Source organism: Clytia hemisphaerica, unplaced genomic scaffold (assembly GCF_902728285.1).
Source record: "Clytia hemisphaerica strain Z4C2 unplaced genomic scaffold, Clytia hemisphaerica genome assembly, whole genome shotgun sequence".
Lineage (NCBI taxonomy): Eukaryota > Metazoa > Cnidaria > Hydrozoa > Leptothecata > Clytiidae > Clytia > Clytia hemisphaerica.
In genome coordinates, this window is record NW_027103850.1 from 447,189 (window position 1) to 466,618 (window position 19,430).

General features: G+C 34.2%; 1 long non-coding RNA gene across 2 annotated transcripts; it reads left to right on the plus strand.

The window, feature by feature from the left end:
* The first annotated feature begins 3,959 nt into the window (after positions 1 to 3,959).
* Positions 3,960 to 13,843, plus strand: LOC136807590 (uncharacterized). Of its 2 annotated transcripts, XR_010846695.1 has the most exons (4): positions 3,960 to 4,905; positions 5,882 to 8,216; positions 11,652 to 12,677; positions 12,879 to 13,843. It is a non-coding gene; the product is annotated as an uncharacterized lncRNA (long non-coding RNA). The 2 variants fall into 2 exon arrangements; XR_010846694.1 differs by having other exon boundaries at positions 4,002 to 8,216.
* The last annotated feature ends 5,587 nt before the right edge of the window (positions 13,844 to 19,430 follow it).

Genomic DNA, 19,430 nt, shown 5'->3' on the forward strand with positions numbered 1-19,430 from the left:
AATCAATTGAACGCAATCGAACATAAAATTCTGGGTAAAATTTGATTGATATTATTGATATTCGATTGATATTATTGATATTCGATTACGTTCTATCGATATTCGATTACGTTCTATCGATATTCGATTACGTTCTATCGATATTCGATTACGTTCTATCGATATTCGATTACGTTCTATCGATATTCGATTACGTTCTATCGATATTCGATTACGTTCGACCGATTAAATTAGATTCAAATTTACCTCAATTCCTTTCAATTTCGAGCGCCTCTTATTAGGGAGATCAAGTATCGATACGATAGATTAATCAACGCAACTAACGGACTTTGACACACAACCTGCAGTAAACATGTGGGCCTGCATGATCTGCATTTTCTAGAATCCAGGTTAAAATGTCTCTACTGTAATAACGAAACATCTTGAAATCTTCTTTGTTGAACAAAGTAGATATAACATCTACTTTGCTACCCTTACTATCTTGCAGAGAAAATCCTGTTCGTCTTGTTGATTTGTCTTTCATACTTAACCTCCTTATTTTCAAACCACTAATTCTAAGACCTTTAATTTTTGCGCACCTCCTAAAATTTCCATGTCATGTACGCTTTTATTTTTGCGCGCCTTTGATTTTAGCATTTTTATCAAATTAGTGTCATTCTTTCAAATTTTAAAATAAAAAAAGACAAAAGTTAAATTTAGCAAAAACACTCAAAGTGTTTGAAATGGTTTGACTAAACAAAACAATAGGAGAAAGAAAAAAAAAAGAGATAGAAAGGATAGAAATTAATGTTATTTAATTTGACTCTCTTTGTTCTTCTTAACCCTATTCAACCTAGGCTTTTAGGGGGGGGGTTTCCTGTACCACCCCTTAACTTTTGATCTAGTGGGCCTTTTTGGATGAAATTTGGCACACAAGATCCTTGACACATAAGGTAACTTTTGACAAAAATTTATTTTGATGACGTCACTCATCATGCCCAAAGTGAGCAAAAACCGAAAATTTCCTATGTTCTTATAAATAGCTATTGTATTCTAACAAAGCTTTAGAAAAAAATTGCCTGAGTTTAGAATGCTTATTTTATCCTAAATATTCAATAACAGTTTAAACGATATATTTGACATTAAAAATCAATTTGTATTGGAAAAGTGTCAATTTTTTGACACCTTACTGTCAGAAATGTCATCATGCTCAAGGTGTGAAAATTTTTAGGTGTCAAATTTTTTTTATATTGAAGCTAAATAAAAGTTAGGAATTTACAGAACATTTCATGGCAAAAGCTCTATTATTTCAGGAGCTATTACCAATAGTTTGTCCTCCAAACAGAAAGAGACTCCCCTAGTCCGAATAGGGTTAATACTATTCCTTATAGTGTTACATAGAAGCCCCTTTGTCCGTCACATTTTGTCTGATAATAGAGGTTTTTTTCCCGTCGCAATTCAATTTCTTAGCTTTTCAAGACAAGTATGGTGACGAAGAGAGGCGCGTTGATTGAGTCCGCCGTCGCGACCCTTGTCCTGCAAAATCTAGAAGAACACTCGATAAGCTGTTTGAATTTAGTGTTCTCGTTTACATTTCACTGTCGTTCCTCGACCCCCTTAACATATAGTAACATCGCAACAGCCGAAGCTATAATTAGCGAACGCCATCGGGAAATCGATTTGGTTTACAATACTTAATTTGAGCAATCCGCCTTGAATGTCATTGACACTGGAACAAGGAAAATATCTGTTAACTGATCACATCTGCCAGCCGTTATCAGCCGAATTTTATTAGCGAGGTTAAGTTAATAAGCAAGATTAATAGGGAGACCGACAGTGATATGGAAATCATGAACCAGCCAAACGACCATCGTAGATTTTGCGGGCAACGTGACAGTCTTTTCTTCGATTCATATCATTTTGTTTAACGCTTCAAATGTTGAACGAGAATCAACGTTAATCAACAGAACCAATTATTCGAACCAGCCGAATGCATAAGCCAATCGAACGTATTCGAATCAATCGAATACATTAGTCAATCTAACGCGCAATCGAATCACTCGAACACAATCAAATCAATCAAATCAATCCAGGCACTAATCGAACGCAATCGAATCAATCGAGATTCGCGGTAATATTCGATTGGCATTCGATTGCGTTCGGCAATCGAATTTCAATCCTTCGATTGAGTTCGATTGCGTTAGATTTGTTCGGTTGACATTGCATTGTCTGGATATACCCAGACGGTGTCAATCGAACAACAGCCGAAGCTATAATTCGTAATTCGTAATATAAACGTAATCGAACGCGATCGAATAATTGCGATTCGATTGTCGAACGTAATCGAATCTCAATCGAACGGCCGATTCCTGGGTAATATTCGATTGCGTTCGAGTAAGGTTAGATTGGTTCGATTGATTGTTGACTATTTTCGATTGGTCTGATTGATTGTCAATTGCATTGGATTAATCTTCGATATCGTTCGATTACGATTATGTACGATGAGTTTGATTGCGATTAAATTAAATTGGATCACTCTGTTAGAGCTTCTTAGCGTGGGTGGCCGAGCGCTTATGTACCATACCAAAGCGAATAAAATCTAACACAATTGAATCAATCGAACGTAATCGAATACAATCGAACGTAATCGAAGCAATCGAACAGCAAATCCTGGGTAATATTCGATTGCGATTCGATTGCGTTCGACAATCGAATTGCAATTATTAGATTGCGTTCGATTGATTCGGCGGTCGATTCGTTTGATTGACACCGTCTGGATATACCTTTGTATTGCAAAGGAAAACCGATTGGAATAGCCCAGACCCCCGCGCTCGATAGGATCGATCATCGGAACGGCTCGATGACGGATCGATATGTGATCGATGGATTACTTATCGATCCGGATAGGAGATCGATAGAGGATCGATACTCAAGATTTTTTTAAGCTTATGATTAGTTATCGATCTATCATCGATCTATCATCGATCTATCATCGATCTATCATCGATCTATCATCGATCTTTTATCGATCTTATCGACCCTATCGACTCTTTCTAAAAATCGAGCTCTAATATTAATCGATCTTTCTCGCTATCGATTACCTATCGACACCTATCGATTACCTATCGACACCTCTATCGATCCAATCAAAATATCGACCGTTTTTTTATATTGATTAATCGATCCATATCGATCTAATGGCGTCAAACCGGATTTACTTATCGGTACTTATCTGGCACCCGATGTAGAAATTTTCTTTCGACACGCTAAGCAAGCTCTGGGAAAAGGTCGGGAAAACTTTCAACATCTGCTGGAAGGTTTAGATTACGGAATTTCGCCTGAGCCCTAGCTCCGAACTTAAAAAAGCGGAGGGGCCCGGCTTAAAAATGGCCGATATGGTACTCTCGGGTACCTAATATAATAAGCGTCCCCAACCCGCTAATTAATTTTATAATCAATGCATAATCGATTTATAATCGATGCATACTCGATTAACGATCGATGACGAATCGATTAACGATCGATGACGAATCGATTAACGATCGATGCCGAATCGATGACGAATCGATTAACGATCGATGACGAATCGATTAACGATCGATGACGAATCGATTAACGATCGATGACGAATCGATTAACGATCGATTAACGATCGATGACGAATCGATTAACGATCGATGACGAATCGATTAACGATCGATGACGATTCGATTAACGATCGATGACGAATCGATTAACGATCGATGAGGAATCGATATACTCGATTGAAATACTAGCTCGATAATGGATCAACGAAGGATCGATACTCAAGACTTTTTAATGGCTGAATCTTCCATCGATCTCCTATCCGGATCGATAAGTAATCCATCGATCACATATCGATCCGTCATCGAGCCGTTCCGATGATCGATCCTATCGAGCGCGGGGGTCTGGAATAGCGTTAAAAAAGAAATTTGAAAAACCACAAGATCATATGACCAAAACGTTCCCTTCATGCCCTCAATCTATCTTTATGATTTTAAAGTATGTGAAAATTATACCTTATCGATCTATCGGTGGGCTCCTACATCCTAGCTCATCTTGCAGTTATGTGTCATTGACGCTGTCCACCAGTCCACACTGGTCCACGAGGCAAAAGACTTCTTTAAAGGGATGGAGCGCAATTTAAACAGGCCGCGGGAAAATTTGGACTTGATTAGCAACTGGAAAAGTTTTCCCGGCCGGTAACAGTGTCAAGGACTATTGCAAAACTAGGATAAATTATCCTAATTAGGCTTTTATCCTAAATAGGCTAGAATATTTATCCTAGATAGGATAATTTATCCTAGTTAAGCTATGTGAAAAATTCAAATTGAAATATTGGAAGAATGATACAGATCCGTGTCTTCTTTACTCTTTTTATCAATTATGCACATAAAGAAGATTAACTTTAACCAAATATGAACTTCTTATTAGTGCGGAGTAAGAAAATATAAAACACTTATCCTAACTAAGATGAAATAGCTTAATTAGGAGGAATAGTACATAATATTTTATGTGTTACGCGCTTTTTCCGTCACAAAAAAATAATTTTAAAACAAGCTTGAGTGAATGAAAGTGTCAAAAGTGTTCATTCTACTTGAAACAAATGTAAATAACGCTGTGTTATATATTATATTGTTTATCAAGATCTCTATTTGAAATTTTCTTTGAAAAACAACCATCATAAGCAATAGGATAATTTATCCTATTTAGGCTATATACTCGCATTTATCCTAGTTTGCAATAGTTCTTGACTGGGTAAGGCAAACGAAAGCTCGATAAGTCAGACAATAAATTCAAATAAAAAAGCCCAAAATTTTCCTGCCCACGTGAAAATGCTCATCACGTTCCGCTCATCACAGACAGGAAGACAGTAGACAAGCCTGCAAAATCAGTAACCCATCAGTAAGTATGCTTTCTTCTATTGTAAATGGCATAGTTCAGAATTTTGATATAAAGTAAAACTTATAAAAATATGAAAGAAAACATTTCTCTGAAAGGTCAAGAGTTCACCAAAAGTTTGGCCAAATGCGTCTTAGAAGAAAAATGTTTTTAGCTTTAGATCTGTCATTAAAATGAATTAATGTTATTTTTGGAATATTAGCTAAGATATTCCCCCATCATTAAGTCCCACTAGACGTAATTCCATTCTGGTAATTCGTGCATGGATCAGTTCAATTACTGAAAGATCTAAAAAAATGAAATCTCAATTGATATAATTGAATTATTGAATTAATCAATCAAAGTCTCAAATGTGATTGTTAGGTTACTGTAAGCTGGACACCTGAACTTAATTGGGCAACGAAGCTTAAATAAAAATATAGCTCGATTGGTTAGATTAATTCCACCCGGTATGTAGATTTCTGCTGTGATTTCTTCTTTTAACAGCTAACACTCCTCCAAAAGTTTTCACTTACATATACTTATGAAATAACTTCAAAGATTTGATTAATCCAGACGTCTGCGCTCGATAGGATCGATCATCGGAACGGCTCGATGACAGATCGATATGTGATCGATGGATTACTTAACGATCCGAATAGGAGATCGATAGAGGATCGACACTCAAGATTTTTTTAAGCTTATGATTAGTTATCAATTATTTATCGATCTTATCGAATCGTACTCAATTTACGATCAATGACAAATCGATTAACGATCGATGACGGTTGACATACTCGATTGAAATACTAGCTCTATAATGGATCAACGAAGGATCGATACTGAAGACTTTTTAATGGCTGAATCTTCCATCGATCTCCTATCTGGATCGTTAAGTAATCCCATTGATCACGTATCAATCCGTCATCGAGCCGTTCCGATGATCGATCCTATCGAGTGCAGCCGTCTGGATTAAATTATGTTATTATTTTCTTAATAGGTTTGCTGATGTTGGCTTTCTTTGATCGTTTTAACTGGACTGGTGATGGTACTATGTGGCCATAATTGATAATATATGGATAATTTAGCATAGTTTTAATAGTGCAGTTTTGGAAATTAATGTGGATATGGCTAATCTCAACTTTGCTCAAGGGCCACGGCTTCACTTTGAGAGTGGTAGTTTTGCGTCAATTAGGAGAAATTTTTGAAAATTAGTCCTTTTAGAGACTTCCTACAACAAGTCTTTTTCAAGGTTTTTACGCAGAATTTAGGTGATTGAGTAAATTTTTTTTGCTTTGAAAAAATGTGGTTGGATTAAGGCCCAAGTCCCCCCCCCCCCACTGCGCCGTGGCCCCTGTTGCTATATGTTCTAAATCATTAAGGCCATTTGGATTTTTTAACTTTTTGGTATATTGTATGAGCATGTATGATGGTAAAAGATGTTTTTATTTTTTATCCCTATTGTCACTCATAGGTAGGTGCTGAGCTTTAATAAGTAAAAAATGTTTTAAAAAATTGACTGGTTTTGTCAATTTGAATTTTAGGGCCATTTTGTTAGGAAAATTGCGGTAGAATTAGAATCTGTAAAAATACCTCTTTTTGTAATATGAAATTCCTAACTGACTTTCAATTCTTATGTTTGGGGTCACTCACAAATCGATTTTAAGTTGGAAAAACGTCAATTGACATTTTGAAAGCTGACCCACCAACACTCTAATTTTGGACGTTTTAACGTCAAACACTTGAAATCCCTGAAAATCAATGAAAAACTTTTTTTGAACTGGTTTGCTTATATAAGCTCAACCTACCCATGACTCGCTATTAGCACAAAAATAACATATCTATCAATCAACACTTTCCCACAGTTAACTGGAGTATACCAAAATGTTTAAATTATAAATGGCTTTTGTGTTAGAAAACTGTCAGCGTATTAAGTAATGTTGTCCTTATTGATAGGTGTGAAGATTTCAGTTTGATCAAGCTTGTTGTGAAGCTGCTTGGGCATACGCAAAATTTACTTGGCAAGTTACCGTTTCCTTTTTCATGGACCTGATAATTCAAACCCAATTTTTTTGTATTTGTAGCTTTGGGAGCTTCTGCCCCTGGGGTAACTTTATTTTTCATCTACTCTATACATCTTTTTATCTTGTTTATCCTTACTCAGTTTTAATTTTTCACCATTGATATGATCATCAAAAGTGTTTGTTTCATTATGAATACAATTTCTAAAAGTTAAGTTGATCATATTGATGGTATTCTCTGTGCCCCACTTTATTCACTTCCTCACCAAATGTGAAAATTTTGTCAGTCAAACCTACAAGATTTTTTATTGGACCCTTTTCTTCATTACTTTAAGGGCAGAAACTCCATTTTTAATGACATTGAACTATAGACCCCTTGCAGACAATGAAATTTGATAGAGATGATAGATATGATTTGATAAATAATAAGACTCTGCCCTTGAGTGAGTTTGAAATTTCAACAACACTTGCCTGTCTAAAACTATCTGACATTTTAAGGCCCTTATTGGTCTGGGCTTTCATCATCGATAAATAGTTATGAGAAAGGAGCTAGTCAGACTATTTATGTGATTTTTTAGAAAGTTATCGATGGTGAATTTCTTGACCAATCCAAGCTAATCGATTTTTTTGAAAATTCAGATTATGAGGTTTGAGACATTTATGTGCTTTGATAATTTCCAAACTGATCGATTAGTTTGCCCCTCCCAAGAATCAAATGACATTTTAAAACTCACATTATTTCAAGGGCAGAAATTTTCATACCATTCTAAAACTGAAGACACTACCTTAAGCAGCCTTAAGTGGATAAATTTTGACTTGGATTTAATTTGGCAAATAGACGATTTTGAAAATTTGGTGGGGATTTAATTTGGCGAATGCTCAATTTTATAAAATTTGGCGGGATATAATTGGTGAAAGACAAAAAAGTGTTTTTTATTAAGGTGTTTTATTGTTAAAATGCATATGATACGGATAATACACGATCGGCTTAAGAAAGTGAAAATAATTCTTTGAAATTTCTTGATGGGGATTTAATTTGGCAAACTGCCGAATTTGAAATTTTTGGCAAGTATTTAATTTTGAATTTTAATTCCGTCAAAATTTAGCCACTTAAGGTATGTACTACTTCCAACCTTCTCATGCCAAAGCTTTGTTAATTTTTGCATTGTGTTTTCTTGGTTTTGGTTTTTCTATTGTTTTAGTATCTGGCAATGGAATAAAGGCAACAACAATTGTTCACCAAGCTAAACAAACATCGTCAAATGTAGAATCTGTTGTATTAAAGACAACATGATGCTTCAGCAATCAGTTCAGGTATATATACTACAAATTATACAAGGCTCCCCAAGTGGTTTTCCTGATGGCGTGTTAGGGACTTTTTTCTAGTCTGAAAATGTGATTTGGAATTTATTTAGTGATTGTGTGGTCAGAGGTAAAAAGTGATCGTGACTGGCAAAATTTGAGCCATGATGTCTAATTTGAAGTTTTCAAAGAGATGAGTGTGCGATTATTTAAATTTTTCGCTGAATTTGAGTGATTGTGATAAAAGACAAAAATTATGTGACAGACTGATCAGACATTGTGATCAAAGTTGCCATTGGGTGTCGACTAAGAAAGGAAAACTGATTTGATAATGATTTGTAATAGTGAGAGCCACTATGTTGTGAAAGCATCCTTTGTGTGCACAGAGTTGTTAAAAGCAAACCAACTTTTTAAAATAATCAATTAGGTCCATAAGATCACAAAAACGAGTGGTGAGAAAAATTTTGACCATTTTGCTGGTCCCCATTTGTGACGTCATCACTTTTGTTGGGGGCTTGAAAATGAAAGTGAAAATTAGAAGCTCGTATATGGCTCAAATGAAAGATATTTATCCAAGGATTCCAAAGAATATCACAACATATACCTGAAAATCAATATTTGAGAAGCTATAAAGGAAAATAGCTTAAAAATTACGTCATCGATGACGTCATTGACAATGAGAGAATCGTCAAAATCGAAAAATTTTTGTTTTATTTGAAAGAAGACCATCTAGTGAACAAAAAATATTACTACAAAATAGTCTGAATTTCTCCTTATAAGCCCCTGTCAGCGAATTTGTAATTCATTAAATTTGCCTGCGAAAGGTTAGTTTCGGGCACGCCCAGGAATTTTTAAAAAGCTTGAGAGTCAAGTCAAACGCATTTTACAGTATAATTTCCTATCAAGTGAAATTCAAGGTTTTCCGTAGTAATATTTTTTGTTCCCAAGCAGGTCCTCTTTCAGATGAAACATTAATTTTTCGATTTCGATGATTTTTTAATTGCTGATGACGTCTTTTTTTAGCTTTTTTCCTCTATAGCTTCTCAAATATTGATTTTCAGGTATATTTTGTGATATTTTTTGGAATCCTTGGAAAATATGTTTCATTTGAGCCATATATGAGCTTCTAGTTTTAACTTTAATTTTCAAGCCCCAGCAAAAGTGATGGCGTCATATGGGGACCAGCAAAATGGTCAGAATTTTTCTCACCACTCATTTTTGTGATCTTATAGGCCAAATTAACCATTTAAAAAAGTTAGTTTGCTTTTAACAAGTCTGTGCACACGAAGAACATTGTAGCTCTCACTATAATATTCCTTAAGGCAATCAACAGTGAAATATTAGCATCAAGTTATCCAGGCCATTCTTTATTCAATATCTTCGTTAAACGCGTTAAAAGAGAAATTATTACCTTTGATATTAAAAGGTATGATAAACTAGATTATTCATTACTTAAAAAAATAAATTTTGGATGAAATAGGCAAGAGTTCTGTTACTGTACCACAGGACAGGATTATTTTTTGGCTTTATGGAAGTGTCTTTTTTTAAAATGCCTGAGATATCTATGGTGGCCCATGAGAGCCAAGTTAAATTGTTTTGACATTTTTATAAAAAAAATTCAAAATAATTTACTTTCCACATTCACTTTTGCAATAGCTTTTAATTTAAGTTTTGAACTAAATTTTGATTTCAAAATAGATTTAGTTTCTATTTTCGTTTCAAATTTAAAACGGGTTTGTTTTCAAAAACGATCTCCAACTCAGCCCATCGAGGCCATGTCATTTTAAAATCAGTTTTAATTTTTTTTAAATGAATTGATCTGACAGCCCATTGAGGCCATTCATAGAAATGAGTAAATTTCAACAGATAAAGTTTCTTTTGATAATGGAACGAACCAGTTGTTTGTTTTAGGGGGGGGGTCACATTGGGGTTTCCTCGGAGACAAAAAATTTAAAGCATATGGCGGCAACATGAAAGGGGTTGGAAGTAAATAAAACTTCCCTCCTATTACACTCTTTTTTTTATAAAAACCAGTAAATTTTTGCTGAGGCTCGGCTGTTCTTAATTTTTTGGCACTTTGAGCCTTGAATTGTTCTTATTTTGTTCTTATTTTTTCTAAGGTAAAAAACAAGTTTTGGCTATTTACTTTACTATTTAGAGGATTTTAGAAACCAGTGATTCTTTTTGCTATAACTCTCTAACTTCAGCCCCTCCACTGTTCTTAAATTGTTCTTATTTATTGGCATTTTTGAGCCTCATTGTTCTTATAAAATTGTTCTTATATAAAAAAAAGTGTATTTCCTCTCTTCTCAACATTTTTCCTTTCATGCTCGCATGCTGCATATTAAGAAAAAATTCGACTCTTTATTTACACATCAAAACAAAGGCTCTTTCATGTTGCCCATTGTTTGATGAATAATTTTGTCTGCAAAAAGAAGTAAATTTTTCAAGACAATACAACCCACCAGCCAAACAATGAACAATAGAAAGGAAAAGCACTGTGACGGACAAAAAATCTCTCATTTATGGTACTTTAGAACACTGGAGTAAAGGATACCATTTTATACTCTCCTACACATTTGTAAAAATGTTTGGGGTCTAAGCACTAAGTTGTTTTGGCCTTGATGGGCCGTGAACTGTAAACAAACCAATAAGTAACCATAGTAACTTCAATCTTTTAAGCCTGTAGGGGTCTGGGGACAAAGCTGTCTTTGGCACTGATGGGCTAAGTGAGAAAAGTGATTTTAAAAATAAAAAAACAAAATGCTTTTTAAAATGATATCGAAAAGTAAATGAGAATTAAAACAAAATTTAAATCATTTGTGTGGCCCCCGTGTGGCCTTGCTGGGTCGTATTTTAAGTTGTTTTTAAAGTCATTTTGAAAACGAAATTACTTTTAAATTGATTTTGAAATGAAAGTTAATTTAAATTGTAAAATGAAAGTTATTTTCATTTATAAAAAAAATATTTTTTTGAGTTTTTCAATAAAAAATTACTTGGCACTTATGGGCCACCATAGATATCTTATAAACTAAACTTGAAACATCCTACAAAAAAAACTTGATTGGCTGACCCTTACATTTAGTTGACACTTACCTTGCAATTAAAAATAGTTAGGAGAAATTCTACTAAATTTGTTACATAAAGTCAAATCAAGCAGATTGTGAAGCTTGGCAAGTTTCCCTTGGGTTTAAATGTAGGGTTGCTGATTAATGATATAAACTTGAATACTTCAGTGGGAAAATTTTTTACAGGGATTGAATCTGGCAGTTGGGTTTATTATCAGCAGAATTTTGAGATTTCGATTTTGTGCTTATCACTGCTAAATTCTGCATGTTGATTATTGAGATATATCCTTTTCTGATACTAGTCAACGTTTTAGTTATTTGACATTTTTCACAATAAAATCATCCCCACAAATTAATCACATGAGTATTTAATTTTTAGAATTCAGCGAGGATCTTTCATGTTGTAAAGCTGCTTGGGCATACGCAAAATTTACTTGGCAAGTTACCGTTTCCTTTTTCATTGACTCGATAATTCAAACCCGAAATTTTTGTATTTGTAGCTTTGGGAGTTTCTGCCCCTAGGGTAACTTTATTTTTCATCTACTCTATACATCTTTTTATCTTGTTTATCCTTACTCAGTTTTAATTTTTCACCATTGATATGATCATCAAAAGTGTTTGTTTCATTATGAATACAATTTCTAAAAGTTAAGTTGATCATATTGATGGTATTCTCTGTGCCCCACTTTATTCACTTCCTCACCAAATGTGAAAATTTTGTCAGTCAAACCTACAAGATTTTTTATTGGACCCTTTTCTTCATTACTTTAAGGGCAGAAACTCCATTTTTAATGACATTGAACTATAGACCCCTTGCAGACAATGAAATTTGATAGAGATGATAGATATGATTTGATAAATAATAAGACTCTGCCCTTGAGTGAGTTTGAAATTTCAACAACACTTGCCTGTCTAAAACTATCTGACATTTTAAGGCCCTGATTGGTCTGGGCTTTCATCATCGATAAATAGTTATGAGAAAGGAGCTAGTCAGACTATTTATGTGATTTTTTAGAAAGTTATCGATGGTGAATTTCTTGACCAATCCAAGCTAATCGATTTTTTTGAAAATTCAGATTATGAGGTTTGAGACATTTATGTGCTTTGATAATTTCCAAACTGATCGATTAGTTTGCCCCTCCCAAGAATCTAATGACATTTTAAAACTCACATTATTTCAAGGGCAGAAATTTTCATACCATTCTAAAACTGGAGACATACCTTACATATTACACCCAACCTTACTTTTTTAGTCTTTGCACTGTCTTTTGTTGGTCTTGTTTTTCTTTTTGATTTAGTATCTGGCAAAGGAATATTGGCAACGAAAATTTTCACCGAGCTAATCAGTGACATGCAGAATCTCTTTGAACAAAGACGATAAATAATGCTGTTGCAATATAAACAGGTACATTCAACAAATTACCCCAATCCCATTCCAAAATAAATTGACCATTTTCAGACCCTTTACAGTTAAGATTGTTCTGTGGGTTTGTTAAATAATTGCGTTGTTTGGGAGATAAATATATTTTCTTACTACAGAATATTTTCCTGCAATGCATGACTGATTGCAGTGGTTTCATTCTTGCCTTCATTTTTTTAATTACAGATTTCCCACTGTTTATCACAAAGCTGTTCATGAAGCAATTCATTGTCTTGTTTTGTAAACTCGAGCGACTTGGTCGATCATTCAAAACTCGTCACCTAAAACGGACTTATTATGCATTGTTCCAATTCGGCAAGTTGATTTTATTTCATCCATCTACAGATATTTCCCGTTTTCATCTCTTTCACTTAAAGGTGTAAATAAGTTGGTTAAATGAATCATTCCCTCAGGGTCATGCGAAGGAAGAATTTTTTACAGAAGCTTTCTTTTCATTTTTTATACCTTTGCTAAGCCAGTGTTTCATTACTCGTACAATGAGAAGAATTGTCAATCAAAGTCTCTACCAATTAAAGACTTTGTTGACGATTTAATCTCATTTTACTGACTTTGATTGTTGATCGTTGGTTTGAGGGTTAAGATGTTGTTGTTGTTGTTGCTGCTGTTGTTGTTGTGGTTGGTTATAATAAAACACAGGCTTAATAGCAGATACTAATCATTGGTTTTCGAATGAGTCATCTCGCCAACTTTTTACACCTTTTAATTGAAACTTAGATAAGAAATGGGAAGCATAAATAGCATTGTTTCTTGATCAAGCTATAAAATGTTGAGCATACCACTGCAGCTATCTATTTATTTTTAGGTGATGCAAGATCAAATTATTCGTTGTCAAACTTTGATTGGACGTTGTTCATCAAAATCATTGATTATTTCATTAAATTATTCGATGTTACACTTACCGGTGGCTATTATACAAATTATGTCGATCGCTGCATATGAACAAAAGGAGTCAACAGAATCAGGTAATGCTATACAAAACACAGGATGTTTCATTCAATTTTTTTCCTAACACATGGACACTACTTAACCATATCCACATCTAATTTCAGTTTAGAAAAGTTAACGTTAGTATTTTTAAATCCGCTTGTAAATCGTATATTGCAAATTTAATTTTCAAAAATAAAAATTCATAACAGAAATAAGCAGGCTTCATTTCTTGGTTTTCGAAAAATATTAAGCTCTTAAATCCCTAAATTGAGTAAGAAATGAAAATATTTTTTCGGAAGGACATCTTATTTCCTTAAAACACCATAGCTCTCTAGTCAAGCATAGTTTTCCTTTTCATAAATTACGTCACTAACGTCACTTGCCTTGTATTCAAACAATTATCATGGTGATTATGTCCCTTGAGACATTAACTGATTTTTTTATAAATTGTTACCATGGTAATAATTTCAAAATGAGGCGAGTGTTGTTCATGACGAGATTTATGAAAAAGTCTACACGTTTTTTTTTTAAGAAACTAGTTTTTAACAATCAGCCTCAATGTTTCTTAAGAAATCCGCCTTTTGAGCCTTAAATGTTTCTTACATGTTTCTAAACTTTTGGACATAATCAGCCTATTTTTCATGCAAAGAAAAAAAACATTGTTTTAATTGGAAGGTTTTAAAAAAACCCGAATAAAAAATGTTACTTTCTCATTCTCAACTGAAGCCTCAGCATGTCTATTCACTACCATTTCATTTTATTAGCTGCCGTTTGCTTGAAAAGCCATTTTTAAATTTGTCATGATTTTTTAAGTATCCAGCTTTAACAAGTGCATATCATGAAACTCTTTGGAAGAATGGAAAAATTTTGGTATAGTCAAAAATCAATACACAACTACAACTAATTTTGAATCAACCGAATTTTGATACATAGCTCTCGTAGGTGGTCATAAGTCGATTAGTACACGACTAAATATTATACCAGGTTTTAATTTTAAATGTTTTATCTTTCTTCAGTTTTGGCTGACTTTTGATTTTCTAAATTTAATTCACGCTTTAAAGATACATTTAAAAACAAGATCTCGAATTTATAGACAAGATAAGCTATGAAACATCTTTCATCCTTGCAAAATTAAAATATATAATACTGTATGCCTTACATTTCCAAATCCAATTTTTGAAGAAGTTTTGAAAGAAGTTTGTTAACGAAAATTTGAAGTCTCAGAAATGTACTATTGCCTGTAAATTATGAAGAGAATTCATAGATAAAAAAATGTATATCAATAACATTTGATTTACCTTCGAGTAAAATTCGGAGATGGGTTGTCGCTAGTGCCAACTATTTGCGATCAAAGTGACTTATCAGAGTTTTGATCATAAACTTACCTTAAAGGAAAAAATTATTTTTTTGGCGGATTTGACTGAAATCCGCCAAATTAAGTTCCCGCCAAAATTTCTTTTTTTCCGCCATCCGCCAAACTTAAACATTTTGAAAATATGATCTCTTTTAAGGTATTTTGGTAATTTTTTCGCTGTTTTGACGCCATCTTATGGTTAAATTTTTATGCGATCGCCAAATTTAGTTTTTTCGTCCATCCGCCAAATTAAATTCCCTCTGAAAAAACTTGTGTAGCACAGTTAATTGGACAATTCAGGAGCAAAGTGTTACACAAGGCGTTAGTTCTAAAGTCTATTTCAAATTAGCTTGCAGTGTTTTTTCAAACTTCAATAACTTTTGATAGAATTAAAATAAGTTAGCGGTTTTGTGCTCGTTAAAAAGATAATTCGGAGTGGAATATTATCAAAAAAGAAATTTAAAAAGTGGGAAAATGAAGAAGAAAAAAATTAACTTTTTGCAGAATAATGCTATGATCTTCATTTTTGTATCAGAAACTCTTCTATCTTAGAACGTCATAAATGCGAAACGAAATTATTAACTTTTTATTTAATCAAAAAATACAGCTTAAAACTTTACCCTTGTTGACTTAAAAAAGGGCTTTTTCTATTGCTTTTTGTCAATCAATGATTAACTTTGGAATATTTTAGGGATTAAATTTTGCGGATTTAGGGTGTCATTCGCGAAAATAAGTTTCAATGGAAATTTAAAAATGTCAAAACACAAGACCACATAGCCCTCATCAAAAAGCGCCAATAATGCGTACTTTACCATCGACATGTGCGTGTGGCAAGTCGTTCTCTGTCAATCATGCACTTTCCTGCCCTAAAGGAGGGTTCGTCTACCAGCGGCACAACACTTTGAGGGATACAATGTTGAATCAAGTGACACATGATGTCACCATCGAACCAATGTTGGAGCCGATCACTGGCGAACGTTTAAACAAAGGTGCGATCACGACTGACAACGCGAGAGCTGACATCAGTGCTGGAGGCTTTTGGGTTCGTGGACAACGAACATTTTTTTGATGTAAAGGTATTCAACGCCTATGCTCTGAGATACACAGCCCAAAGTCTTAAAACTAAAAGCACTTTTAGTCTGGCTGAAATAGGATTTTACCTTGAAAAAATTTCCGCACTAGGTTTCTTGGTACCGTTAGAAACGCAATTTTATGTAGATTAACATACTCAGAGCCTCACGATGAGGCCCTTGGGCAAAAAATCTTATGAAATCAAACCTGAGGGGTACTTTTTTGCCCAAAATGACCGGAATTTGAATTTTCGTAACAAAGTTGACCCATACGTCGTGAACTTTTAAGGCCTAAAAAACTCCTTTGATTAAATCTTACTCTCGGGTACCTAATAGCCGGGGGGTTTGGAATAAGCAGGGGGGTTGGAAAAAATCTCAAAATTTAATAAGCGGGGGGGTTGGAATAAAAATGTCCTGGGTGGAAAATGTTCGAAAAGGAGGCTGATACAGCAGAATTAGGGCAAAAGAGGGAACTTTCAAAAAAAAATTTCCCAAAAATCAATAAGCGGGGGGGTTGGAATAAGAATGTCCTGGGTGGAAAATTTTCGAAAAATTAATTAGCGGGCCCCCCCCCCCGGCTATTAGGTACCCGAGAGTAATTAGAATTAGAATTTATGAATTGCATTAAAATAAGGACTTCTTAAAAATATTAAAAATCGGCTTTTTTTGGAAAAACGGGGTTCAGAAATCGGGAAATTGGGGAAATTGTTTGAAAAAACCTCGATTTTCTTTGAAAATATGAAGATTGACCAGACCTTGCCAGACTGAAAAATTATTGGATTGGTTTTGATTTTTTACAAAGACATTGCATTGCTTTATTTCCTCTTTTCAATAATATGCCCCATCCTTTACACATCATAAGTAGTAAAGCCATTGCCAGAGCCCTGAGTGACATTTTCTAGTTGAATCAGCTCTTGTTTGAAAATTGATGTCAACACTTGTTGGTTCTGATGATGAGGCTGTAGAAATTAAAGATCTGACAACCGATCTGAACGTGATTGCCAATGCTGTTGATCCCACCATTGATTTGGACATGAGCAGATATCCAACACTTTCGAAACTTATGGAAAATTACAACGATGATCTGAAAACATGCTCACGTACCGCGAAATTATGGTTGCAATATCTGGATTACATAAAAGTTGTAAAGGATTTCATTAGATCAGAAAGGACAGGGGATTGGAACCTTTACCTTTTCACCCTTTCTCGGATGATCAACCTGTTTGCAGCAACCGGTCACATCCATTACGCTAAGATCACAAGGCTACGCCTCTAAAACATGCTCGAGCTCAAGACAACTCACACTTGGGTTTACAAGCAGTTTTCAAATAATTACCACACTGTGAGACGAAGCGATAAATTCTGGGCTGGTTTATGGTCGGATTTGATCATCGAGCAGATAATAATGCGACCCATCAAAAGCAACGCGAAAGCTGACATCAGTGCTGGAGGCTTTTGGGTTCGTGGACAACGAACATTTTTTTGATGTAAAGGTATTCAACGCCTATGCTCTGAGATACACAGCCCAAAGTCTTAAAACTAAAAGCACTTTTAGGTGGGCATTGTTATCAATAATGTTTTTGTGTGAAAAAAAACAAAGAAATAAAGAAAAAGTCGGATGAAAATCTGCAAAAACGGCGATTACCGATTACCAAAAAAACAAACTCGGTCATGTTTTGAGTATTGCGAATACGCATCTTTCTGCAAAAAATCAGAAAAAACTAAGGATGAAAATTCGAGAACATATCAAAAAAACAGTTCTTCCGGCATATTTCCGGCATTTTCGGCTGGAAAAAAATGTTCGTCACATTTTAGGTATTATCATTTTGCATCAGTGTGCAAAATTTTTCATAAAAAAGTATAAAGTACAGCTCGAGAAATTCAAGAAATACTGCCTTTCCGGCGAAAATAGGTTGTTCCGGCAATTTTTGAATAGTTCCGGCTTCAAAAATCAATTTTTTTGAGAATTGAAACATTGCTATTAAAATGTTTTTGAATGAAAAACAACCAATTATAAGAAAAAAATCCAATGAAAAAAAAGTTTTTCCAGCATATTTAAGGTGGTAGTCTAGCCTAGTTAACTAAGCCCGTATTCACAAGGCTAGGACACACGGCTAATGGCAATATAGCGTTTTTCGGCGCTTTAAAGATTTTTTATATTTACGGATTTTAAGTTTGCCTTGGAATACTGGCTTAGGGAAAGGGCGCGTTCATAATATGAACGCAGGATTCGGTGAGCTTCTGATTGGTCAGAGTGGGTCACGTGGTAAAAAATCGGGAGTTTTCGTGAGCGATAGAAGTTATTTATAATTATTTTATCAGAAAACGAGTAGAAGAGGTGGGACTCATTGAATTCAAGATCTTTCTTCGATTATATTATGATGTGAGACTATTACCATGAGAGAGCTGAGAGATATATTTGGAATACTGTATCAGAAAAAGTTTTCAAGACCTGATAGTGCTTCTCTTGTTTTTGGGAAGAATTGAACTGATGAAGAAAAAAGAATGCTATTCGTCGTAAAGACAGCAAAAGTTGCTTGTTTCCAGAATGGCAAATAATAAAGTAAAGATTTGTGATTGAACATTGACTATCGTATGTGGCAATATATAAGAGAGAGTACTTGTACAGATCCTATTCTGTAGTTCTGTATTCTGATTGGATTGCATGACATGATATTGTATTATACTGAAATGGATAGATGATAGACAGTTCTTGGTTTTTGACTGGTTGTGGCTTCTTGTTGTTTTATGAATTTGAGACTTTATGCTCGATTTTACAGACAATGACATCTTTCGTCTTCGAAGAACATAAAATTGTCGGTGCTTATTTTCAGTGACAGCTATACGAATTCAAGACTCAAGAAAATGTTTTTTTGGGGGGGATTGATTACATTGTTTTGTATACGGTATTTTAGCCTGCTAGTCTAAAGTAATTTTTATTTATTTTGTTGAAGGTTATTTTTATGATGAGCTTTGTAAAAATCGTACAAAATACTTTTATGTCAAATCACAAAATTATCACTCAAGAAACGAATTTGTCTCTTGTTGACCATCGTAGTCACACTATGAAATTTTAAAAATTTTAAAATGGTTTTTAACAATAGAGCTTCTCAATAGTGCTTTTTTCTATTAGTATTCATTTTGTTTTTCTCCTTTTTCTCTTACCAGGAAATTAATAAACAAACTCATTCAAACTTTTTGACCTTTTACATTATGGACACCGAATCAAAAGCACTACTTCTGCTCCTTCTCAAGCACTATCAAAAGAAGCATAAAAAACGACGTTTTAGCAAAATTTGTTTCAAAAACGCAATATCCCATCATCGCTCGTTAACTAGAAGATTCTTTTTGTCATCCATCATGCGT